Below are 25,630 nucleotides of genomic sequence, written 5' to 3'. Positions count from 1 at the left end.
GTGAACGAAGACTAATACAGGAGGAGATGACACACAGATATATACTATATACAGGAGGAGATGACACACAGGTATATACTATTTACAGGGGAGATTACACACAGGTATATACTATATACAGGAGGAGATGACACACAGATATATACTATATACAGGAGAGATGACACACAGGTATATACTATATAGAGGAGGAGATGACATACAGGTACATAATACATACAGAAGGAGATGACATACAGGTATATACTATATACAGGAGGAGATGACACACAGGTATATACTATATACAGGAGCAGATTACCTACAGGTATATAGTATATACAGGAGGAGATGATATACAGGTATATGCTATGTATAGGAGGAGATGACATACAGGTATATACTATATACAGGAGGCGATGACACACAGATATATACTATATATAGGTGAGATGACACACAGGTATATACTATATACAGGAGATTACATACAGGTATATCTAATATATAAAGCTGAATGTGTGTATGTATGTATGTGTGTATGTCCGGGATTGGCATCTGCACCATCGCAGCTACAGCCACAAAATTTTGCACAGTCACACGTCTGGACCCCGAGAGCGTCATAGGCTATGTTGTGAGGTGAAATTTTAACCCCGCGTGTTCCAATTCACCAATCAATTTTGCCCCTTTCTACATAATGGGGAAAAAGTGAAGGGAAAAGTGTTGGAGGAAAATTGACAGCTGCCAGATGTGAACAATGGGGACTTAAAGAATGAGAGAGATAGCGCCAAAGAGTATATACCGTACAGTTGCTAAGGTGGGGCCCCGATATGGGATACTCACCACACACGGGGATATGAACACAAACACAAAATGTGCCACACACTACCACGTGCTTGAACACATATACGACCCTCAGCACACATTTCACCACACACACACCAACCTCGCCACATAAAAGTCGAAACACAAAAGTCAGCACTCAAAACTCGCCACGCGCAAAACTCGCTACATGCAAAACTCGCCATATGCAACACTAGGCTCACGCAAAACTCACCACACGTGCAAAACTCACCTCATGGAAAACTCACCTCATGCAAAACTTGCACACACAGAAAAATTGCCACATGTACAAAAGTTGCACCACATGCAAAAGTTGCCTCACACAAAACTTGCACATACTCAAAACGCACCACACATAAAACTCGCCACGTGCAAAACTCACCATGCACAAATCTTGCTGCACTAACCTGTCACATGCAACTCGACACACAAAATGTTACTACACGCATGTTGCCACACAAAACTCATCTCACAAAAGTCGCTACATGCATGTCGCCACACGCAACTCAACACACACAACTTGACACATGAAACTCGCCCTAAAACACACACAAGTCTGGTATTATCCTTCAAAAATAAAAATCTGATTAATAAGCAGACAAACTACAAGAGCAACAAATGTAGCATATAGGAAATACGGCAGCTGTCAGTCACATGACCTGTCTATTATGTGTATGTGTGAGCTAATATATACTGCCAGGGGGAGGGCTTCCTGTTGGCTGGGGATTTATCAGGCTGCCAATAGCAACCAATCACAGCTCAGCTTCTATTTTGCTACAGTTAATTAATCTGAGCTCTGATTGGTTAATATAGGCAACAAAGACATTCTCAGTAACAAAGCCAATATATGTTGTGAAATTCTTCTATTAGCTTAATTTTTGCCTTTTAATAATTACATTTCTATCTATTTGTTTTGTGGTTTTTGTGTGCAGAATAAATTTTTGTTAACACATTCTATTTTGCTAACAGCAGCCATTAACCCGGGCGAAGCCGGGTAGTACAGCTAGTACAGTATAAATTTACATAGTACAGGGCAAAGTAGAAAAATGTGTAAACTAAGCTATTCTGCAGAAAATGTCATAAATGTGTTTAAATTAACTCAAATAAGTGGAACCAGTGAAGAAACCATATACCCCAAATAGTCCCTAAAATGTGAAGATAACACTATAAAAATTGTACACACTTCCATTACAGCCCATCCTCATAAGTCCCACTTACAGCCCTGTATTACAAATTGAGATTAACATGCATCGGGGGAACATTACACCAAGTAAAGTCCCATTAATCTTTTACTCTGGTGATGATTTCCTGGCTGTTCGGCATCTTTATATAACATTTTATATCAGATACATTACTGCAGCCAGGTTCAGTCCATTACCGGGTTATTGGCCTGAAATAAACATGCCAAACATCGAGTGCATTTATGTTACATTAAGAGAAAAATTCTAGAAACGTTCCCAAATGGACAGAAACAAAGAAGCATGAAGAAGACATCAGAAGTCATTACACGATGCAAGAAAGACCCAACTCATCACAAATATCCATATTCAGAAGGTTCGGTGTTAAAAAATAGACTGAGATTTTTCCTGGACGATTGCTAAGAGATGACCAAATTTTTGAAGTTCAAATTTACCAATTTTGCCCAATTTTTCCTCCAAAAATTTGATTTGCAGCAAATAAAATTGCAATACGGCAAAGTTTCAAATTGCCTGTAAAATTTGTGTAACACTCTGAGGTCTCCTAGGACTGTATTAAATCCTTTCAGAGCCTTTCAATGCAAACGCTGCCTTACTAATGTCCAACTGATCTCATTCTATTTGGCTAGGGTGCAAATTGTTCGCGCTTGTTAGAATTTTCAGTAGATTCGACTTCGAGTCGATTTGCAGCAAATCGATCCGCTCATCTCTAATTGATATCAATCCAATCGTTTTGCTTTTCAGGGATAAGTGTTGTTAGATCTGTCTGGGAATGCTTAACCCTGTTCAGCCTAGCCAAATTCTGTAAGCTTTAGCCAAAATATTCTTCAACACCTAGAAAAATTGCCAGTACCACCAGAATTCTAAAAATTCATTTGTGGCTCTGATTCATTAATGCACTTTTGTCTTTTTTTTTTGTATAGTTTTTAGTGTTTTGGTGACTCAATGATTACTGGTGTCCTCAATGCTGAAAAATACAGACTGATACTTATCCTTTTTTTAATACCATCCAGGAGGCTTCTGATTGGTCGCAAATTTACTCGACCCCAAACATCCAGCCAACATCATTAAGAACTATCTTCCGTGTAAAGGAGAACAAGGAGTCCTGGATGTGATATTGTGGCCCCACAAAGCCCTGATCTCACCATGATCAAGTCTGTCTGGGATTACATGAAAAGATAGAAGGATTTGAACAAGTGACGTCCACCGAAGATCTGTGGTTAGTTCTCCAAGATGTTTGGAACAAGCTTGTGCTGAATTCCTTCAAAAACTGTGCGCAAGTGACAAGTACCAAGAAGAACTGATGAACGCAAATGGCGATCATCTCAAATAGTGATGTGATTTAGATTTCATTTTTTTTGTTCATTCACTTTGTGTTTTGTTAAAGGGAATCTGTCAGCAGCTTTTTACTATTAAATCTGAGATCAGCATAATGTAGCGGCAGAGAAGCATGCTGTAGTTTTAGTACAATCAGTGTTTTATCAGTAGGAGATTGTCACTGCAGGACTAAGTGTCCCGTGCCAGGCAGTCCAGCTATGTAACCCCACCTCTGATTTGTAGCTTGATGACCGTGTACGCAGGTAGTTGCCAATCAGTGGAGTGGGCGGGGTTATTCAGGGTTCAGCATTCTGACCATTGCTACATTGGTAGCAGAGAAAACAGGGATTTCATCACAACTGCACCAAACAATCTAGTAAGTGATACAACGCTGGAATCAGGGTATCTACCCCTATACCATTCAGTTCTCAGATTGCATAGCAAAAGCCTGCTGATAAATTCCCTCTCATTGATACAAAATAAACTATTAAATGGGTTCAAGTCTACAGTAACACTATGTGACCACAGACTTGTGAATCCTCACAGCGCACACTGTCAGGATTCTCCAGTGCAGGCATCGGTAGAGGGCAGTCATGGGACCACAAGTATACGATTTGCATACTTCGGGCCACATTCCGACTAGACGTGCCCGAACTCACTCAACTCATTTTTATTGGGCGAGGTCATGAACGTCTGGTTGGCACGTGACCGTATGTATGTAAATCACTAACTTGCGGCGCCGGCACAGGAAAATTCTGACAGCCTGCACATTGCACTCACCAATCTGCAGTCACATAGAGTAACTACACACTTGTGCCCCGAAGCTTGGATAACCCCTTTTAACTCTTCTATTTTTTACTTTGCAGAACTTTTTCCTAAAACTTTTTGCATATTACTGTCCATATCTATCTGGCATCCATCTGTTTATTATTTATCCTTTCCATTTCCATCATTCTGTCTGATTATCTTCCTACAATATCTAGTTCATCTCTATGAACTATTATTATAATATTCTTCAATATAATTAGGCTGAAATATTTTTTCATAAGTATAAACCAACTGTGTAACCCGCGGTGTATAGTCGCATTGCTCCTCGTTTACTCTTCTACAATGTATATGTTATATTTATTCTAAATTAAAGCCGGTTTCAATCGCTTAGGATAATATAAGTGGAAGTGCCTTAGAAACAGCGATTGCTTTAAAATATATCCAAATAGTGCAGATATTAATTATCTAAAACCCAAGAAATAAATCAGTGGTGCCTTGAAACAGCATAATTTTGCTCCCGCGTCTCGCGTTCATAAATAAATGATGCTTATAAAGCCTGATTTATGGCACGGAATAATGACTGATTAACTCAGTTGTAATTCGATTGTGTTAAAAGTGATGAAATTTATGCTGTCACATCCAGTGAACGCTTGTTCCCCTCCATCAACCAAGTTGTAGGCAATCAGTCATCTGCAACAAGATGTCTACACACAATGACTACAGGTGATTTGAAGGACAGGGAATACTTGCCGCGCTTACATGGAAAAGCCAAAGAAGAGAACAATTTCAATCATGAGAGGAAACATTAAAAAAAAACAAGTTTGATTATATTGTCCTTCTCAACCGGGAAGAAAACAGCGGAACAAAAATAGACAAGAAGCTATTTCCTGACGGTACGTTGATTGGCGATCATGTAGGAAGGAAGGGTATAGACGTATACCATAATGTATTCACTATTCATGTATGCAAACTGATAAACAAAATGATACAAAAGGTGACAGTATCTTTATTAAAGTTCAGGAAACCTATTTTCAAATATTCTATTAGTTAGTTCTTAAAAGTCCTAACTTCTAGAGTGTAAAGCAGTTACAAAGTGCGCCTCTCCTCTATGTGAACTTCTCCTGCCCAGCATTATACAGGGCACTGGTATAAATGGGCACAGTGTAATACTTTATGACTCCTCTGGAGGCACTGCAGGGAAATTGAACACTCCCTTTAAGGTTTACACACAGATTTCAGATGATCACTATATCTGTTCATTGCGAAGGAAATCGTGCGGTAAGTCCACTGTGCATAAACTGTTTAATCCATTCATACATAATTTGGTTGAGAGACAAATGATATGCTAGATAAATGATCTAGATAAGGGAACTGAAAATAATCAAATTTGCAGCCGATGCAAAGCTAGGAGGGATAGCTAACACTAGAAAAGCAAAAAGGATTCAGAAGGATCTAGATAAGCTTGTACAATGGGCAGCAAGTAAAAGAATGGTATTAAACAGGGAGAAATGCAAAATTCTACATCTCGGCGAGAAAAAACAAATTTACATGTACAGAATGGGAGGAATAGAACTAAGCAACAGCACGTGTAAAAAAGACTTGGGTATACTAATAGATCACAGACTGCACATGAGTCAACAGTGTGATGCAGCAGCAAACAAGGCAAATACAGTTCTGGGATGTATTAAAAGAAGCATAAAATCTAGACCATGTGAAGTATTTATCCCCCTCTACTCCTCCTCGGATAGGCCACATCGGGAATACTGTGTCCAGTTCTGGGCACCACATTTTAAAATAGACACTGAAAAACTAAAACAAATTCAGAGAAGAGCTACCAGGATGGTGAGTGGACTAGAAAGTATATATTGCATACATTGATGGATACCGATATGTCTTCTTTTACCTCTATTTTTGACTCAACATTTTGTGAGAAGAGTGGTGCGAAATTAACATCTGAACAAAAAAGATATGATTTAGTGACAGTCTGTCGGGAGATGTCTATACTATATATGTGTATGTTTGGCTGCCCAAAGGTTGTGATGGGATTGTAGCATCTCACTGTGTTTTGCAGAATATCACGATAAGGTATTGAATTTTTATTGTGGGAATTTTGTGTCTTTAGTGAAAATCACAGTCAGGTAAAAGTGAATATATCTGTATGTATGCAAATTGCCTCTTCTGAGAAAAAGAGGACTTAACTCTATAGCGCCACCTGTTGGAAGTAGCGATCCTACAAGTCACAATCAACCCTTTAACGAGTTGTGCAATATGACTTAGGATAAAAGCCAAATCAGTATCTCAATTCGCAGACACGGTGTTTCGGGCTGTTGGCCCTCGTCAGTGCGAAGCATGAGAACTGATTTGGCTAGGTGAGAGGCTCTGGACTGGGGTCTAAGGGGTAACGTTTCTCCTTATGGATAGTGACATACCCCTTAGACCCCAGTCCAGAGCCTCTCACCTAGCCATATCAGTTCTCATGCTTCGCACTGACGAGGGCCAACAGCCCGAAACACCGTGTCTGCGAATTGAGATACTGATTTGGCTTTCATCCTAAGTCATATTGCACGACTCGTTAAAGGGTTGATTGTGACTTGTAGGATCGCTACTTCCAACAGGTGGCGCTATAGAGTTAAGTCCTCTTTTTCTCAGAAGAGGCAATTTGCATATTTAAATTCCCAGAGGAGCATTGTACGGCAAATAAGCCTCCTTACCTTGACAAGCCAGAGAGGGTATGTCACTTTCCATAAGGAGAAACGTTATATCTGTATGTCAATCTTGAAAAATTGATTTTTTTAGTGTCTAAAATCCTAATGTAGAGGTCTCCATAAAGCTCAACGTCCATAAAGTTCAATATAAAAACTAAACTTTTTTTTTTTCGGACTGGTTGAGGGTGCATGGGAGTGAGGGAAGAAGCTAAATGGGTCCACATTGTTGTCACCAATTTCTCCATTACTCTTAGGTTGAGGGATGGATCATGTTCATGATGCTCCTTGCTTTAAAGCCCCAATAGTTTTCGCCTACACTAACCGTAATCGCTATTATAACCTGTTTAATTAAGAGATATAAAAGTACGGTAAATAAAAAGAATGTGGATGAACCACTCTAGAGGAAATTCATTCTTTTGAATATTTTTTTTTCATTACAATAATGACCAGACTAATCAGGGAAATATCCCCAGAAAGTCATGGTGACATTTATGAGGATCTCCCAAGGAATTTACAAGGACAAAAAATAATTTCCCCCAAGATAACCTGTAAAATTACTTTGAGAGATTTCCATAGATTTTCCACATATAAATAGAATTCCATTTATCATTACTACATGATCGTGTCGACTCAATTCTCCTTAAAATCTCGTGCTCCTTTGATGCCTTTATGTCACGGCCGTATTTCAATTTGAGGCTATTATGTGTTCTGGAGCCATTACATTACTGTATTTGCATGTGATTTAAACTAGCACTTCTATCAATACAAATGTCATCAATCTTTGTGTCAGATTACTTTGAGCAAATAAAAATGTCAACACACTTGTTTTCTTGTTGCTTCCTATTTTATTTCCCAAGAGAGAGAATTGCTTAAAGTTCTAAGAGCCTTTGCTGGATATTAGGTCCTGCTGTGATAAGTGAATTGCAATTCTGCTAGAAGATCTCTTTAGAAAGCGAAGCTGGCATCTTTCTAATAAATCCAATGTATGATAAAAAAAAAGAGACTTAAACAAGAATAGGACATCCACGAGGGATGGGATGGAAATAAAAAAAAAGCGTGTTATTGGTTTACAGCTCAATAACTTTACTTAGTCTATCCACTGGTGTAAGTCACCTAATGCCAAGACAATGGAGAATGGATCCATGTAAGATGAAAAAGATTAACGCGTCTAGACTGCGGGGGTAATGCACTGCCTGTGAGGCTTTGTAAGGAAGCAGATGTTACATTATGTCTCAATAATGACCTTGTGTTTTATACTAGATCACCCCTTGCAGCTATAGGGAAAGGGCAAATGTAGTGGAATCCTGAGTCGAAGAGAACATCAGGAGTGAGTCACAATATCATAGAATCATAGAATGTTAGAGTTGGAAGGGACCTCCAGGGTCATCGTGTCCAACCACCTGCTCAATGCAGGAGTCACTAAACCATCTCAGACAGATGTCTGTCCAGCCTCTGTTTGAAGACTTCCATTGAAGGAGAACTCACCACCTCTCGGGGCAGCCTGTTCCACTCATTGATCACCTTCACTGTCAAAAAGTTTTTTCTAATATCTAATCTGTATCTTCTCCCTTTCAGTTTCAGGAACATGTACAGGTGTTGGCTGTCCCTTAAAGTGACCCCTCCATTAAGTTGTTGTGCCCTACTTAACGTGCCCCCCTGCCTCCGATATGGCTTCCGATGCTCTTCTTCATAAAATATTTCAAACACTGCTAGGAGGAGCTTTGCAGAATAATCTAAGACTTGCCCCACTACCATCACTGTTATCAACACTGGGCGGTGGAGGAAGGGGTTACAGCTCTTAGATTTTAGGATATCACTCTCTATAACACTGTATGAGATATTTAAGGGAGAAGAGTAACAGAAGCCAGAACTTTCCAATACATTTGATCTCCGACTTACCTTTCCACAAGATGTGTTAAGAACTACAGGATAAATACAATAGATGACCAGAACAGCCAATAGGTGGTTATGTATTTAGATACATATAACATTAACATCTCCTGGCAGAGTGTCACAAACTCCCGTTTTTTTTTTAATTGTTAACTTGTGCCAATCATTTTGGAATATGCATAGCCAAAAAGTAAAAGGCAGGTTATTTGTGGAAGAAAAAAAAAATACCCTGGTGGCAAAAGGTTGCTCTAAATTCTCCTCTAAAAGAGGATGTGTTCTGCCTGACCATTAGGGCCGATTAGTCCAGATTCCTAGTGAACCTTCCCATGGGCCAGTAGTACATGTACATCATTTGTAAATTGGTGTTGGGGTATTGTGTACATGAGCCGTGTATGTGTTAAAGAAGCATTTCCATGAGGCCGCGTGCACACTAGCAGTATTTGGTCAGTATTTCACATCAGTATTTGTAAGCCAAAACCAGGAGTGGGCGATAAATACAGAAGTGGTGAATATGTTTCTATTAGACTTTTGCTCTGATTGTTCCACTCTTGGTTTTGGTTTTAAAATACTGATGTCAAATACTGACCAAATACTGAACGTGTGAATGTGGCCTAACACTTCATTACACCCACATTTAGGCGTCTTTCGCACGTCAGTGTCCAGTACTTGGGCTGACAGTATTCACATGTACCAGAGACACTGACACACGTAAACACATTTGACCGACACATAGGTATGTCCGTTTTTTACTGGCAACACAGGCGGCAAAACGTCCCGCACACGTGGTTGTCAAAGATAGGGGGACCCCACACCATTTTTTAAATTTATTTCTTTAACCCTTTCACGACATGCGCCGTACTATTACTGCGCATGTTGTGTCTCCCCCTTTGATGTGGGCTCCGGCGGTGAGCCCACATCAAAGTCGCGACATGTCAGCTGTTTTGTACAGCTGACATGTGCGCACAATAGCGGCGGGTGAAATCGCGATTCACCCGCCGCTATTAACCTGTTAAATGCCGCTGTCAAATGCAGACAGCGGCATTTAACCGGCCCTTCCGGCCGGGCGGCCGGAAATGACCTCATCGCCGACCCCCGTCACATGATTGGGGGTTGGCGATGCATCAGGATGGTAACCATAGAGGTCCATTAGACCTCTATGGTTACTAATGTCGGCCTGCTGTGAGCGCCCCCCTGTGGTCGGCGCTCACAGCACACCTGCATTTTTGCTACATAGCAGCGAACATCAGATCGCTGCTATGTAGCAGAGCCGATCGGGTTGTGCCTGCTTCTAGCCTCCCATGGAGGCTATTGAAGCATGGCAAAAGTAAAAAAAAAAGTTTTTAAAAATATGAAAAAAATAAAAAAATATGAAAGTTTAAATCACCCCCCTTTCGCCCCATCCAAAATAAAACAATAAAAAAAAATCAAATCTACACATATTTGGTATCGCTGCGTTCAGAATCGCCCGATCTATAAAAAAAAAAAGCATTAACCTGATCGCTAAACAGCGTAGCGAGAAAAAAATTCGAAACGCCAGAATTACGTTTTTTTGGTCGCCGCGACATTGCATTAAAATGCAATAACGGGCGATCAAATGTATCTGCACAATTGTGGTATCATTAAAACGTCAGCTCGAAACACAAAAAATAAGCCCTCACACGACCCCAGATAACGAAAAATGGAGACGCTACGGGTATCAGAAAATGGCGCTTTTTTTTTTTAGCAAAGTTTTGAATTTTTTTTCACCACACACATTTAGTAAACCTAGCAAAAAAGCCAAACAAAAAACAAGTGTGGGATTGCACTTTTTTTGCAATTTCACCGCACTTGGAATTTTTTTCCCATTTTCTAGTACAAGACATGGTAAAACCAATGATGACTTTCAAAATTACAACTCATCCCGCAAAAAACAAGCCCTCACATGGCCATATTGACGGAAAAATAAAAAAAGTTATGGCTCTGGGAAGGAGGGGAGCGAAAAACGAAAACACAAAGACGGAAAAGGGCCGCGGCATGAAGGGGTTAACTACTTAACAAAAACAGTGTGGCGATCAATCTATTCTTGATAACCAGCCTTGCTGAAGCTAACAGCTGAGGGTTGCAGCCCCCAGCTGTCAGTTTTGCCTGGCTGGCTATAGAAAATACACGCCTTTTTTTCATTTATTTATTTATTTATAGTGCAGGCGGGTGAGGAATATTTCCATCAGCCGTAACTGCTGTCACTGTTATTAGCGGCAGCAGGTGTAGGCTGATGGGAGTAATAGTCCCATCAGCCGCCAGCTGCTGTCATTGTTCACACTTGAATATAACTCTCATCATTCTCCCCTGCTCGTGCTGATTGCCGGCAGAACAGGGGAGAATGATGACAGTCGTCTTCAGCACCCGGCGCCGGGGAACAACGCTTACTGTAGCGCTTCTTCCCTGGTGCCCATCTGTGTGGTACTGATTTGGCACACAAGGAGCACACGGATGCTACACGTGTGCCCCATGCATTACACACGTGAACAATGTCATCTCCGGTACCATTTTTTCCAGTACCGGAAATATCAGGACGTGTGAAACCGGCCTTAGACACGTTTAGGTAATAAAAAGTTCCATGTGATTGCTTTTTTAATGCAACTCAGCCTAATTTAAATGAGCGGAATATCAGAATCAGCAAATAAACCCCCCCAAAAATCGATTGTCTAATGGCACCTAACATAAGAACCCCAAAATAGGGTTCAAAGTGCAATATTGTCCTGGCAAAATTGTGACTAGTCCGTGATATCCACCGTTGTTCTGTGTACTGCAGCTCTACTAAAGTGAACAACTGTGAGCTGCAATACCTCACACAACCTTTAGACAAGTGTGGCACTGTTTTAGCAAAAAACAGGCATTTTTTAAAAAAATCGCATACCAACTAGGGTTGAGCGAAACGGGTCGACCATTTTCAGAAGTCGCCGACTTTTGGCAAAGTCGGGTTTCATGAAACCCGACCCGACCCCTGTGTGGGGTCGGCCATGAGGTCGGCGATCTTCTGAATCTGGTATCGGAATTCCGATACCGAGTTCCGATATGTTTGCGATATCGGAACTCGGTATCGGAATCCACATTTAGGTGTAAAATAAAGAATTAAAATAAAAAATATTGATATACTCACCCTCTGATGAGCCCTGGTAGTAACCGGCATCTTCCGGTCCTAAGAATGGCGCTTGAAAGACCTTTCGAATGCTTCCCGGCTTGTGATTGGTCGCGGCGGCCCACGTGACCGCTGAGCGACCAATCATAACAAGCCGTGACGTAATTCTCAGGTCCTAAATTCCTCATTCTAGGAATTTAGGCCATGAGAATTACATCACGGCTTGTGATTGGTCGCTGAGCGGTCACGGGGGCCGCCGCGACCAATCACAAAGCCGTGACGTCATTTAAGGCCCTTCACGCGCTAATTCTTAAGAAGGAAGGCTGCCGGAAAGAAGCCGAGGGTGAGTATATTCCTATTAGGTATATACTCACCCTCGGAAGCACCCTGCTTCTTTCCGGCAGCCTTCCTTCTTAAGAATTAGCGCGTGAAGGGCCTTAAATGACGTCACGGCTTTGTGATTGGTCGCGGCGGCCCACGTGACCGCTCAGCGACCAATCACAAGCCGTGACGTAATTCTCATGGCCTAAATTCCTAGAATGAGGAATTTAGGACCTGAGAATTACGTCACGGCTTGTTGTGATTGGTCGCTCAGCGGTCACGTGGGCCGCCGCGACCAATCACAAGCCGGGAAGCATTCGAAAGGTCTTTCAAGCGCCATTCTTAGGACCGGAAGATGCCGGTTACTACCAGGGTGCATCAGAGGGTGAGTATATCAATATTTTTTATTTTAATTCTTTATTTTACACTTAAATATGGATCCCAGGGCCTGAAGGAGAGTTTCCTCTCCTTCAGACCCTGGGAACCATAGTATCCCATTGCACTGCATTGGGTTTCGTGTTTCGGCCGACCCCGACCCCGACTTTTTTATAGGATCGGCCGATTTCACTCGACCCGACTTTTGAGAAAGTCGGGTTTCGTGAAACCCGACCCGATCCTATAAAAATAAAAGTCGCTCAACCCTAGTACCAACCCTTTAAGTTAAGCCTTTATTTCCAATCAGAATTCGTCCCTGTTATATCTGGATATAAATTCTGTAGAAAATAAATCTTTTTAGGGTTAAATATGCTGGATATTTATGTGAACGGGCAATGTTCTACAGTTTATGATGTGTGATTTTTTTCTTTCCTTAATTATTTACGCAGCTGAAGAATTTCGGTTCAATTAAAGAAGCCCTATCCATTGATTTATTCGGGGCATCCAACATCTTATGAGGAACATAATGGCTTTCTATTATTAGATCTGCAATCTCGGGCCAATTCCAAGAATTTTTCTTCACAGTTAATCTTTAGACATACATTTAGCGCTGCCAGCATCGAGCATTAACCATAAAATGGCAACGGAAACAGAACTAAAAATTTAATTAATGGCTAAATAACACAAACGGGGAAAAAAACATGTAATAATATCAAATACACTAAGTCTCAAAGCAGCCAATTAGAACTCAGCTTTCATTTTTTAAACAGCTCTGGTGGAATGAAAGCTGAGCTGTAATTGGTTGCTATGGGAAACAGAGATCTTTTTGATGAATCTGCAGCCATTTAGGCCACTCCACCACACAAAAAAACACCAGTGTTATAAATGGCTCATGGTTGACCTATTACAGACACGGTAATTCATTGGAGCTAAAGAGCTAACTTCTCTGAACATCACTATAAATGGTGGCGCGAGAACATAACTTTTAATTATATGCGCTGTGTGATAACGAACATAAAAAGTCTACACACCCCTGTTAAAATGCAACGTTTTTGTCACGTAAGAAAAATCATGCCAAGGAGACTAATTTCAAGACTTTTTCCACCTTAATGTCACCCAAAATCTGTACAATCCCATTGAGAAAAAAATCTCTTTGGATGGACAAAGAAAAGTAAAGAACTAAAATAATGTGGTTGCGGAAATATGTGCACCCTTAGGGTTCGCTCACACTGGCGAGAGCATTGGATGCGATATGCAAATGACACTCGGCAGCATCCGAGTTGGATCACAGGTGTGAAGATGGAGAACTTCATTTCTCCATCTTCTCCATTGTGTGAGTCGGGGTATGTCGGACTGCACTCGGATGACATCCAAGTGCAGTCTGATGTTTTGCACGCATTCATAGACTTGTATGGATGCGCGCCATCCGATCTATGCCGCATGCAGCAATTTTTTTTTCATGCCAAATTTTTTGTTTTCTTTTATAAAATTTCGATGTAAAGTTGACTGTTATTTTGGAACTATTCATAATTCCCCCATAACGATAACCTGGAATTTTACAAGGCGTGTGTAGACTTTTTTATCCACTGTGTGTGTGTGTGTATATATATATATATATATATATATATATATATATATATATATATATATATATATATTTGTGTGTGTGTCACAATTACAGACAAGCATGAGATACTTAAAGTGATTTATATTGAATATATTGACTAAATATTGACAGCGCAAAGAGAACAAATAACTTTTGTGTTAATTACCCCCCGAGGGCTCACAGGTTTTGAAATTTAAAGGGAATATGCGAGCTACATCACACCCCCCTAAACCTTTACACGGCCTGTAGATCAATGGAAGATAAATGCACTGGTACCAATATATCCGCTATCTGTTGCCTGAATTTGGAAAGATCCACCATAATAACAATATGCAAATGAGGTAATATTAAGTGCTTTGTCCCATGCAGAGCACTTAACAAAACTCTGTAACGGACAGCGCCAGTTTAAATTCAGGGAAGGAGGTAAATCGTGGGGCCCCTACAGAAAATTATTTTTTTAATGTATTTTTTAAATGAGACAGAACAAAAATAAAAATTAAACAAAACTAATTAATTGAGAAAAGGTAAGTAACTAACGTGGACCTCAGGTGTAGGCTGATACAGTATATATTCCTGGACTTTGGATGTAGGCCTATATATAATGGTCCAAAATGAAAAAAAGAAAGGTGGCACTCACTGGCCATGTAAAACATTCTTTATTTCAAGTCCTTAAAACATTGCAGGGAGAAAAGGCAAATCATGGACAATGGCCAATTCACTCTGTTTGCGCTTCAACAGGTCCTGTCCACAGCAAAGGGAATCTGTCAGCAAGTTTTTGCTGTGTAATCTGAGACCAGCGTGATGTAGGGGCAGAGAGCCTGATCCCAGGGATGTGTCACTTACTGAACTTCATGGTGTAGTTTTGATAGAATCCCTATAAACAGTGCTGTGAATGCTGAGCTGTGTATAACCCTGCCCACACCCCTGATTTCCAGCTTCCTGTGTACACTGTACAATATCAGCAATCTGCCAATCAGTGGTGGGGGCGGAGTTATAGAGATCAGCTGGACTGATTTGCACACAGTGATAATCTACAGCTGATAAAACACTGACTGTTTTGAAATTACAACAAACTGCAAAGCAAGTAAGGCATCCCTGGAATCAGGCTCTCAGCCCCTACACTATGGAAATTTCAGATTAAGTATAAAAAAACTGCTGACGAATTCCCTTTAAAGTGTGAATTCTACACTTTGCCCATTAAATCAAGGCACACAAAGCCTGGTTACTGACAAACCTGATGCTTCTTATGAAGACTGGCTAGTTAATTCCAAAGGTTTTAATATGTGTTATTTATTGTGCAAATGTATACATATTATCATGATATGTTAGCAAAACTTTTGCCATGCTGTAGTCAAATTCGCATCCACTGGATGGCCACATAAAGAGTAAAGACCTTCCAACAGAATATTAGAAAATCATGCATTTTTCAAAGCTGTTAATTAGAGTTGAGCGAATATGATCGGATTCGGTATCCAAATCTGAATTTGCCATATTTGTGCCATATTGGTACCCTATTCGTGCCGAATTTATGTTTGCTGATCGGTTCCGAACATATTCGTTCATTGCTACTCCCATTGACTCCAATGATGTTCAGCAAATATTGCAAAAAACAATATTCGGCGCCGATCGTAATTGAAACCGAATTTTCAAAAATTTGCCATTAATCTTATGCAGATCATCTCAGAATATGTTGAGTCAATAGAACTGGTAAGGAATCAGGATACGTCTGTAACAGACAGTAAACACTAAACATTGAAAAGCAATATTAACCCCTTAGTGACAGAACCAATTTGGTACTTAATGACCGAGCCAATTTTTACAATTCTGACCAGTGTCACTTTAAGAGGTTATAACTCTGGAACGCTTTATCGGATCCCACTGATTCTGAGATTGTTTTTTCGTGACATATTGTACTTCAAGTTAGTGGTAACATTTCTTCGATATTACTTGCAATTATTTATGAAAAAAATGGAAATATGGCGAAAATTTTTAAAATTTTGCATTTTCAAACTTTGTATTTTTATGCCCTTAAATCAGAGAGATATGTCACAAAAAATAGTTAATAAATAACATTATCCACATGTCTACTTTACATTAGCACAATTTTGGAAACAATTTTTTTTTTTGTTAGGGAGTTATAAGGGTTAAAAGTTGACCAGCAATTTCTCATTTTTACAACACCATTTTTTTTTAGGGACCACATCTCATTTGAAATCATTTTGAGGGGTCTATATGATAGAAAATAACCAAGTGTGACACCATTCTAAAAACTGCACCCCTTAAGCTGCTCAAAACCACATTCAAGAAGTTTATTAACCCTTTACGTACTTCACAGGAACTGAAACAATGTGGAAGAAAAAAATGAACATTTAACTTTTTTTTGAAAACATTTTACTTCAGAACCATTTTTTTTAATTTTCACAAGTGTAAAAACAGAAATTTAACCACAAATTTTGTTGTGCAATTTTTCCTGAGTACGCCGATACCCCATATGTGGAGGTAAACCACTGTTTGGGTGCACCGCAGAGCTTGGAAGTGAAGGAGCACCGTTTGACTGTTTCAATGCAGAATTGGCTGGAATTGAGATCAGACGCCATGTCGCGTTTCGGGATCCCCTAATGTGCCTAAACAGTGGAAACCCCCCACAAGTGATACCATTTTGGAAACTAGACCCCTTAAGGAACTTATCTAGATGTGTGGTGAGCACTTTGAACCCCCAAGTGCTTCACAGAAGTTTATAACGTAGAGCCGTGAAAATAAAAAATCGCATTTGTTTTCACAAAAATGATTTTTTCGCCCACAAATTCTTATTTTCACAAGGGTAACAGGAGAAATTAGACCACAAAAGTTGTTGTGCAATTTCTCCTGAGTACGTCAATACCCCATATGTGGGGGTAAACCACTGTTTGGGCGCACCGCAGAGCTTGGAAGTGAAGGAGCACCGTTTGACTTTTTCAATGCAGAATTGGCTGGAATTGAGATCGGATGCCATGTCGCGTTTGGAGAGCCCCTGATGTGCCTAAACAGTGGAAACCCCCCACAAGTGATACCATTTTGGAAACTAGACCCCTTAAGGAACTTATCTAGATATTCGGTGAGCACTTTGAACCCCCAAGTGCTTCACAGAAGTTTATAACGTAAAGCCGTGAAAATAAAAAATCGCATTTTTTTCTACAAAAATGATCTTTTTGCCCCCAAATTTTTATTTTCACAAGGGTAACAGGAGAAATTAGACCACAAAAGTTGTTGTGCAATTTCTCCTGAGTACGTCAATACCCCATATGTGGGGGTAAACCACTGTTTGGGCGCACCGCAGAGCTTGGAAGAGAAGGAGTGTCGTTTTACTTTTTCAATGTAGAATTGGCTGGAATTGAGATCGGACGCCATGTCACGTTTGGAGAGCCGCTGATGTGCCTAAACAGTGGAGACCCCCCACAAATGACACCATTTTGGAAACTAGACCCCTTAAGGAACTTATCTAGATGTGTGGTGAGCACTTTAAACCCCCAGGTGCTTCACAGAAGTTTATAACGTAGAGCCGTGAAAATAAAAAAATCGCATTTTTTCTACAAAAATGATCTTTTTGCCTCCAAATTTTTATTTTACCAAGGGTAACAGGAGAAAATGGACACCAGAAGTTGTTGTACAATTTGTCTTGAGTACGTCGACACCCCGTATGTGGGGGTAAACAACTGTTTGGGTGCATGGCTGAGCTCGGAAGCAAAGGAGCGCCATTTGACTTTTCAATGCAAAATTGACTGGAATTGAGATCGGACGCCATGTCGCGTTTGGAGAGCCCCTGATGTGCCTAAACAGTAGAAACCCCCCAAAAGTGACCCCATTTTGGAAACTAGACCCCCGATGGAACTTATCTAGATGTGTAGTGAGAACTTTGAATGCCCAAGTGCATCACAGAAGTTTATAATGCAGAGTCGTGAAAATAAAAAATATTTTTTTTTTAACAATAAAGATTATTTAGCCCCCAAGTTTTTATTTTCACAAGGGTAACAAGAGAAATTGGACCCCAAAAGTTGTTGTCCAATTTGTCCTGAGTATGCTGGTACCCCATATGTGGGGGTAAACCACTGCTTGGGCACACGGCAGAGCTCGGAAGGGAAGGAGCGCCATTTTGGAATGCAGACTTTGATAGAATTGTCTGTGGGCGTTATGTTGCGTTTGCAGACCCCTAATGTACCTAAACAGTAGAAACTCCCAACAAGTGACCCCATTTTGGAAAATAGACCCCCCAAGGAACTTATCTAGATATGTGGTGAGAACTTTGAATGCCCAAGTGCTTCACAGAAGTTTATAATGCATAGTAGTGAAAATAAAAAATATTTTTTTTTCCCACAAAAAAGATTTTTTTAGCCCCCAAATTTTTATTTTCACAAGGGTAACAAGAGAAATTGGACCCAAAAAGTTGTTTTCCAATTTGTCCTGAGTATGCTGGTACCCAATATGTGGGGGTAAACCACTGTTTGGGCGCACGGCAGAGCTCGGAAGAGAAGGAGCGCCATTTTGGAATTCAGACTTTGATAGAATTGTCTGTGGGTGTTATGTTGCGTTTGCAGAGCCCCTGATGTACCTAAACAGTAGAAACCCCCCACAAGTGACCAAATTTTGGAAACTAGACCCCCAAAGGAACTTATCTAGATATGTGGTGAGAACTTTGAATGCTCAAGTGCTTCACAGAAGTTTATAATGCATAGTAGTGAAAATAAAAAAATATTTTTTTTTCCCACAAAAAAGATTTTTAGCCCCCAAGTTTTTATTTTCACAAGGGTAACAGGAGAAATTGGACCACAAAAGTTGTTGTCCAATTTGTCCTGAGTATGCTGGTACCCAATATGTGGGGGTAAACCACTGTTTGGGCGCACGGCAGAGCTCGGAAGAGGAGCGCCATTTTGGAATTCAGACTTTGATAGAATTGTCTGTGGGTGTTATGTTGCGTTTGCAGAGCCCCTGATGTACCTAAACAGTAGAAACCCCCCACAAGTGACCAAATTTTGGAAACTAGACCCCCTAAGGAACTTATCTAGATATGTGGTGAGAACTTTGAATGCTCAAGTGCTTCACAGAAGTTTATAATGCAGAATAGTGAAAATAAAAAAATATTTTTTTTTCCCACAAAAAAGATTTTTAGCCCCCAAGTTTTTATTTTCACAAGGGTAACAGGAGAAATTGGACCCCAAAAGTTGTTGTCCAATTTATCCCGAGTACGCTGATGCCCCATATGTGGGGGTAAACCACTGTTTGGGCGCACGGCAGAGCTCAGAAGGGAGGGAGCACCATTTGACTTTTTTAGCGCAAAATTGGCTGTCGTGTTTGGAGACCCCCCTGATGTACCTAAACAGTGGAAACCCCCAAATTATAACTCCAACCCTAACTCCAACACACCCCTAACCCTAATCTTAACTCGATCCATAATCCTAATCACAACCCTAACAATAATCACAACCCTAACCCCAAAACAGCCCTAATCTCAACCCTAACCATAACCCTAATCAAAACCCTAAATCCAACACACCCCTAACCCTAATCCCAAACGTAACCCTAATCCCAACCCTAATCCAAACCCTAATCCCAACTCTAACCCTAACTTTAGCCCCAACCCTAACCCTAACTTTAGCCCCAACCCTAACCATAACTTTAGCCCCGTCTGTTGTGATTTTGCTTTTTGCTCCCTCTAGTGGTCATTAGTGATTTGACTCTGGAGCGTCTGTCTTTTCCTATATCCTCACCTGGGCCGTTAGTTCAGGGGCGTTGCTATATAAGCTCCCTGGACCTTCAGTTCAATGCCTGGCATCGTTGAAATCAGAGCTAATCTGTTGTGCTCTTGTCCTCTGATCCTGGTTCCTGTTTTTCAAGCTAAGTCTGCTTCTTTGCTTTTTGCTTTTGTTTTGTTTGGTATTTTTGTCCAGCTTGTTCCTATCTGTATCCTGACCTTTGCTGGAAGCTCTAGGGGGCTGGTGTTCTCCCCCCGGACCGTTAGACGGTTCGGGGGTTCTTGAATCTCCAGCGTGGATTTTTATAGGGTTTTTGTTGACCAGATAAGTTATCTTGCTATATTCTGCTATTAGTAAGCTGGCCTCTCTTTGCTGAACCTGGTTCATTTCTGTGTTTGTCATTTCCTCTTACCTCACCGTTATTATTTGTGGGGGGCTTGTATCTTGCTTTGGGGTCCCTTTCTCTGGAGGCAAGAGAGGTCTTTGTTTTCTTCTCCTAGGGGTAGTTAGATTCTCCGGCTGGCGCGAGTCATCTAGCGATTACCGTAGGCATGATCCCCGGCTACTTCTAGTGTTGGCGTTAGGAGTAGCTATTTGGTCAACCCAGTTACCACAGCCCTATGAGCTGGATTTTTGTATCTTGCAGACTTACACGTTCCTCTGAGACCCTGTCCACTGGGGTCATAACAGTATGCCAGGCCAGTATTAAATGTTTAAAGCATTGCAGAAGTGGGATTATAAGAAAGAAAATTTTGAGGTTTTTTTTTCCCTCTCTCATTTTTTTTTTTTTTTCTTTTCCCCTTTACCTCAGAGTGGCTTAAGCTTGCTGCAGACATGAATGTCCAGACCTTGATTACAAGTGTGGACCAGCTTGCCGCTCGTGTGCAGGGTATACAAGATTATGTTACCAGAAATCCTAGGTCTGAACCCAAGATTCCGATTCCTGAACTGTTTTCAGGAGACCGATTTAAGTTTAGGAATTTCAGGAATAATTGTAAATTATTTTTGTCCCTGAAACCTTGTTCGTCTGGAGACTCTGCTCAACAAGTAAAAATTGTTATTTCATTCTTACGGGGTGACCCTCAGGATTGGGCTTTTTCGTTGGCGCCAGGAGATCCGGCATTGGCTGATATTGATGCGTTTTTTCTGGCGCTCGGTTTACTTTATGAGGAACCCAATCTTGAGATTCAGGCAGAGAAAGCCTTGCTGGCTATGTCTCAGGGCCAGGACGAGGCTGAGGTGTATTGCCAAAAATTTCGGAAATGGTCCGTGCTGACACATTGGAACGAGTGTGCACTGGCCGCTAATTTTAGAAATGGCCTTTCTGAGGCCATTAAGAATGTTATGGTGGGTTTTCCCATTCCCACAGGTCTGAATGATACCATGTCCCTGGCTATTCAAATTGACCGGCGGTTGCGGGAGCGCAAAACCGCAAATTCCCTCATGTTGTTGCCTGAACAGACACCTGATTTGATGCAATGTGATAGAATCCTGACTAGAAATGAGAGGAAAATTCATAGACGCCAGAATGGCTTGTGCTACTACTGTGGTGATTCTACACATGTTATCTCAGCATGCTCTAAGCGTCTTACTAAGGTTGTTAGTCCTGTCACCGTTGGTAATTTGCATCCTAAGTTTATTCTGTCTGTAACTTTGATTTGCTCACTGTCATCTTATCCTGTCATGGCGTTTGTAGATTCAGGTGCTGCCCTGAGTCTTATGGATCTCTCATTTGCTAAGCGTTGCGGTTTTGTTCTTGAGCCATTAGAAAATCCTATCCCTCTTAGGGGTATTGATGCTACGCCATTGGCAGAAAATAAGCCGCAGTATTGGACACAGGTTACCATGTGCATGACTCCCGAACATCGGGAGGTGATACGTTTTCTCGTTCTACATAAAATGCATGATTTGGTTGTTTTGGGGCTGCCATGGTTACAGACCCATAATCCAGTCCTTGACTGGAAGGCTATGTCAGTGTCTAGTTGGGGTTGTCGTGGTATTCATGAGGATTCCCTGCCTGTGTCTATTGCTTTTTCTACGCCTTCGGAAGTTCCGGAGTACTTGTCTGATTATCAGGATGTCTTTAGCGAGTCCAGGTCCAGTGCATTGCCTCCTCATAGGGAATGTGACTGTGCAATAGATTTGATTCCAGGCAGTAAATTTCCTAAGGGAAGACTGTTTAATCTGTCGATACCTGAACATACCGCTATGCGTTCATATATCAAGGAGTCTCTGGAGAAAGGACACATCCGTCCGTCTTCTTCCCCTCTTGGTGCGGGATTCTTTTTTGTGGCTAAAAAGGACGGATCTTTGAGGCCTTGTATTGACTATCGGCTTTTAAATAAGATCACTGTCAAATTTCAGTATCCTTTGCCGCTGTTGTCTGACTTGTTTGCCCGGATTAAAGGTGCCAAGTGGTTTACCAAGATAGACCTTCGTGGTGCGTACAACCTTGTGCGCATTAAGCAAGGGGATGAATGGAAAACCGCATTCAATACGCCCGAAGGTCATTTTGAGTACTTGGTGATGCCTTTTGGGCTCTCTAATGCCCCTTCAGTTTTTCAGTCCTTTATGCATGACATTTTCCGGAACTATCTGGATAAATTTCTGATCGTTTATCTGGATGATATTCTGGTTTTTTCTGATAATTGGGACTCGCATGTGGAGCAGGTCAGGATGGTCTTTAAAATTTTGCGTGAAAATTCTTTGTTTGTCAAGGGCTCAAAGTGTCTTTTTGGTGTACAGAAGGTTCCCTTTTTGGGGTTCATTTTTTCCCCTTCTGCTGTGGAGATGGACCCAGTCAAGGTCCGAGCTATTCTTGATTGGACTCAGCCCTCGTCAGTTAAGAGTCTTCAGAAGTTCTTGGGTTTCGCTAACTTCTACCGTCGTTTTATCGCTAACTTTTCTAGCATTGTGAAACCTTTGACGGATATGACCAAGAAGGGATCCGATGTGGTTAATTGGGCTCCTGCTGCCGTGGAGGCTTTCCAGGAGTTGAAACGTCGGTTTACTTCGGCGCCTGTTTTGTGCCAGCCTGATGTCTCGCTTCCCTTTCAAGTTGAGGTGGATGCTTCAGAGATTGGAGCAGGGGCCGTTTTGTCGCAGAGAGGCCCTGGTTGCTCTGTTATGAGACCTTGCGCCTTTTTCTCTAGGAAGTTTTCGCCTGCGGAGCGAAATTATGATGTGGGCAATCGGGAGTTGTTGGCCATGAAATGGGCATTTGAGGAGTGGCGTCATTGGCTCGAGGGTGCTAAGCATCGTGTGGTGGTCTTGACTGATCACAAAAATCTGATGTATCTCGAGTCTGCTAAACGCCTGAATCCTAGACAGGCCCGCTGGTCATTGTTTTTCTCCCGTTTTGACTTTGTTGTCTCGTATTTACCAGGTTCAAAGAATGTGAAGGAAGATGCTCTTTCCAGGAGCTTTGTGCCTGATGCTCCTGGAGTCGCTGAACCTGTTGGTATTCTTAAGGATGGTATTATCTTGTCAGCTATTTCTCCTGATCTGCGACGTGTGTTGCAGAGATTTCAGGCTGATAGGCCTGATTCTTGTCCACCTGACAGACTGTTTGTGCCTGATAAGTGGACCAGCAGAGTCATTTCCGAGGTTCATTCCTCGGTGTTGGCAGGTCACTCAGGAATTTTTGGCACCAGAGATCTGGTGGCCAGATCCTTTTGGTGGCCTTCCTTGTCTAGGGATGTGCGGTCATTTGTACAGTCCTGTGGGACTTGTGCTCGAGCTAAGCCTTGCTGTTCTCGTGCCAGCGGGTTGCTCTTGCCCTTGCCTGTCCCTAAGAGACCTTGGACACATATCTCCATGGATTTCATTTCTGATCTTCCGGTGTCTCAGGGCATGTCTGTTATCTGGGTGATATGTGATCGCTTCTCCAAGATGGTCCATTTGGTTCCTTTGCCTAAACTGCCTTCCTCTTCCGATCTGGTTCCTGTATTTTTCCAGAACGTGGTTCGTTTGCACGGCATCCCTGAGAATATTGTGTCAGACAGAGGATCCCAGTTCGTTTCCAGATTCTGGCGATCCTTTTGTAGTAGGATGGGCATTGACTTGTCGTTTTCGTCTGCTTTCCATCCTCAGACTAATGGACAGACGGAGCGAACTAATCAGACTTTGGAGGCTTATTTGAGGTGTTTTGTCTCTGCTGATCAGGACAATTGGGTGGCCTTCTTGCCGTTGGCTGAGTTTGCCCTTAATAATCGGGCTAGTTCCGCCACCTTGGTTTCGCCGTTTTTCTGCAACTCTGGTTTCCACCCTCGTTTTTCTTCGGGTCATGTGGAACCTTCTGACTGCCCTGGGGTGGATTCTGTGGTGGATAGGTTGCAGCGGATCTGGAATCTTGTGGTGGACAACTTGAAGTTGTCACAGGAGAGGGCTCAGCGCTTTGCCAACCGCCGCCGCGGTGTGGGTCCCCGACTACGTGTTGGGGATTTGGTGTGGCTTTCTTCCCGCTTTGTTCCTATGAAGGTTTCCTCTCCCAAATTTAAACCTCGTTTTATTGGTCCTTACAAGATATTGGAAATTCTTAATCCTGTATCCTTTCGCCTGGATCTACCTGTGTCGTTTGCTATCCACAACGTGTTTCATAGGTCCTTGTTGCGGCGGTACGTTGTGCCTGTGGTTCCTTCTGCTGAGCCTCCTGCTCCGGTGTTGGTTGAGGGCGAGTTGGAGTACGTGGTGGAGAAGATCTTGGATTCTCGTCTCTCCAGGCGGAGGCTTCAGTACCTGGTCAAGTGGAAGGGCTATGGTCAGGAAGATAATTCCTGGGTGGTCGCCTATGATGTTCATGCGGCCGATTTAGTTCGTGCCTTTCATGCCGCTCATCCTGATCGCCCTGGTGGTCGTGGTGAGGGTTCGGTGACCCCTCACTAAGGGGGGGGTACTGTTGTGATTTTGCTTTTTGCTCCCTCTAGTGGTCATTAGTGCTTTGACTCTGGAGCGTCTGTCTTTTCCTATATCCTCACCTGGGCCGTTAGTTCAGGGGCGTTGCTATATAAGCTCCCTGGACCTTCAGTTCAATGCCTGGCATCGTTGAAATCAGAGCTAATCTGTTGTGCTCTTGTCCTCTGATCCTGGTTCCTGTTTTTCAAGCTAAGTCTGCTTCTTTGCTTTTTGCTTTTGTTTTGTTTGGTATTTTTGTCCAGCTTGTTCCTATCTGTATCCTGACCTTTGCTGGAAGCTCTAGGGGGCTGGTGTTCTCCCCCCGGACCATTAGACGGTTCGGGGGTTCTTGAATCTCCAGCGTGGATTTTTATAGGGTTTTTGTTGACCAGATAAGTTATCTTGCTATATTCTGCTATTAGTAAGCTGGCCTCTCTTTGCTGAACCTGGTTCATTTCTGTGTTTGTCATTTCCTCTTACCTCACCGTTATTATTTGTGGGGGGCTTGTATCTTGCTTTGGGGTCCCTTTCTCTGGAGGCAAGAGAGGTCTTTGTTTTCTTCTCCTAGGGGTAGTTAGATTCTCCGGCTGGCGCGAGTCATCTAGCGATTACCGTAGGCATGATCCCCGGCTACTTCTAGTGTTGGCGTTAGGAGTAGCTATTTGGTCAACCCAGTTACCACAGCCCTATGAGCTGGATTTTTGTATCTTGCAGACTTACACGTTCCTCTGAGACCCTGTCCACTGGGGTCATAACACCCGTCGTCACAAAAAAAGTTCAATGTAACCTTTTTTTTGTACGTCGCGTCCGCCATTTCCGCGCATGCGTGGCCGTAACTCTGCCCCCTCCTCCCCAGGACATAGACTGGGCAGCGGATGCGTTGAAAAACTGCA

The 25,630-nt window shown here is 42.0% G+C and overlaps 1 protein-coding gene and 1 long non-coding RNA gene across 3 annotated transcripts in view; one reads left to right on the top strand and one right to left on the bottom strand.

Annotated features, from left to right (window-relative positions):
• The window catches only part of LOC143818579 (uncharacterized), a 39,637-nt gene extending 33,197 nt beyond the window's left edge, over positions 1-6,440 (top strand). Inside the window, exon 3 of the long non-coding RNA XR_013224621.1 lies at positions 3,032-6,440. This is a non-coding gene — a long non-coding RNA (uncharacterized LOC143818579). The remainder of the gene's footprint in view (positions 1-3,031) is intronic.
• The window catches only part of CNTN5 (contactin 5), a 2,016,448-nt gene that overhangs the window by 1,085,856 nt on the left and 904,962 nt on the right, over positions 1-25,630 (bottom strand). The window lies entirely within an intron of this gene.

This window comes from Ranitomeya variabilis, chromosome 3 (genome assembly GCF_051348905.1).
Source record: "Ranitomeya variabilis isolate aRanVar5 chromosome 3, aRanVar5.hap1, whole genome shotgun sequence".
Classification (NCBI taxonomy): Eukaryota; Metazoa; Chordata; class Amphibia; order Anura; family Dendrobatidae; genus Ranitomeya; species Ranitomeya variabilis.
Note: the sequence above shows the minus strand (reverse complement) of the source record. Positions and strands in the feature narration are given on the sequence as shown.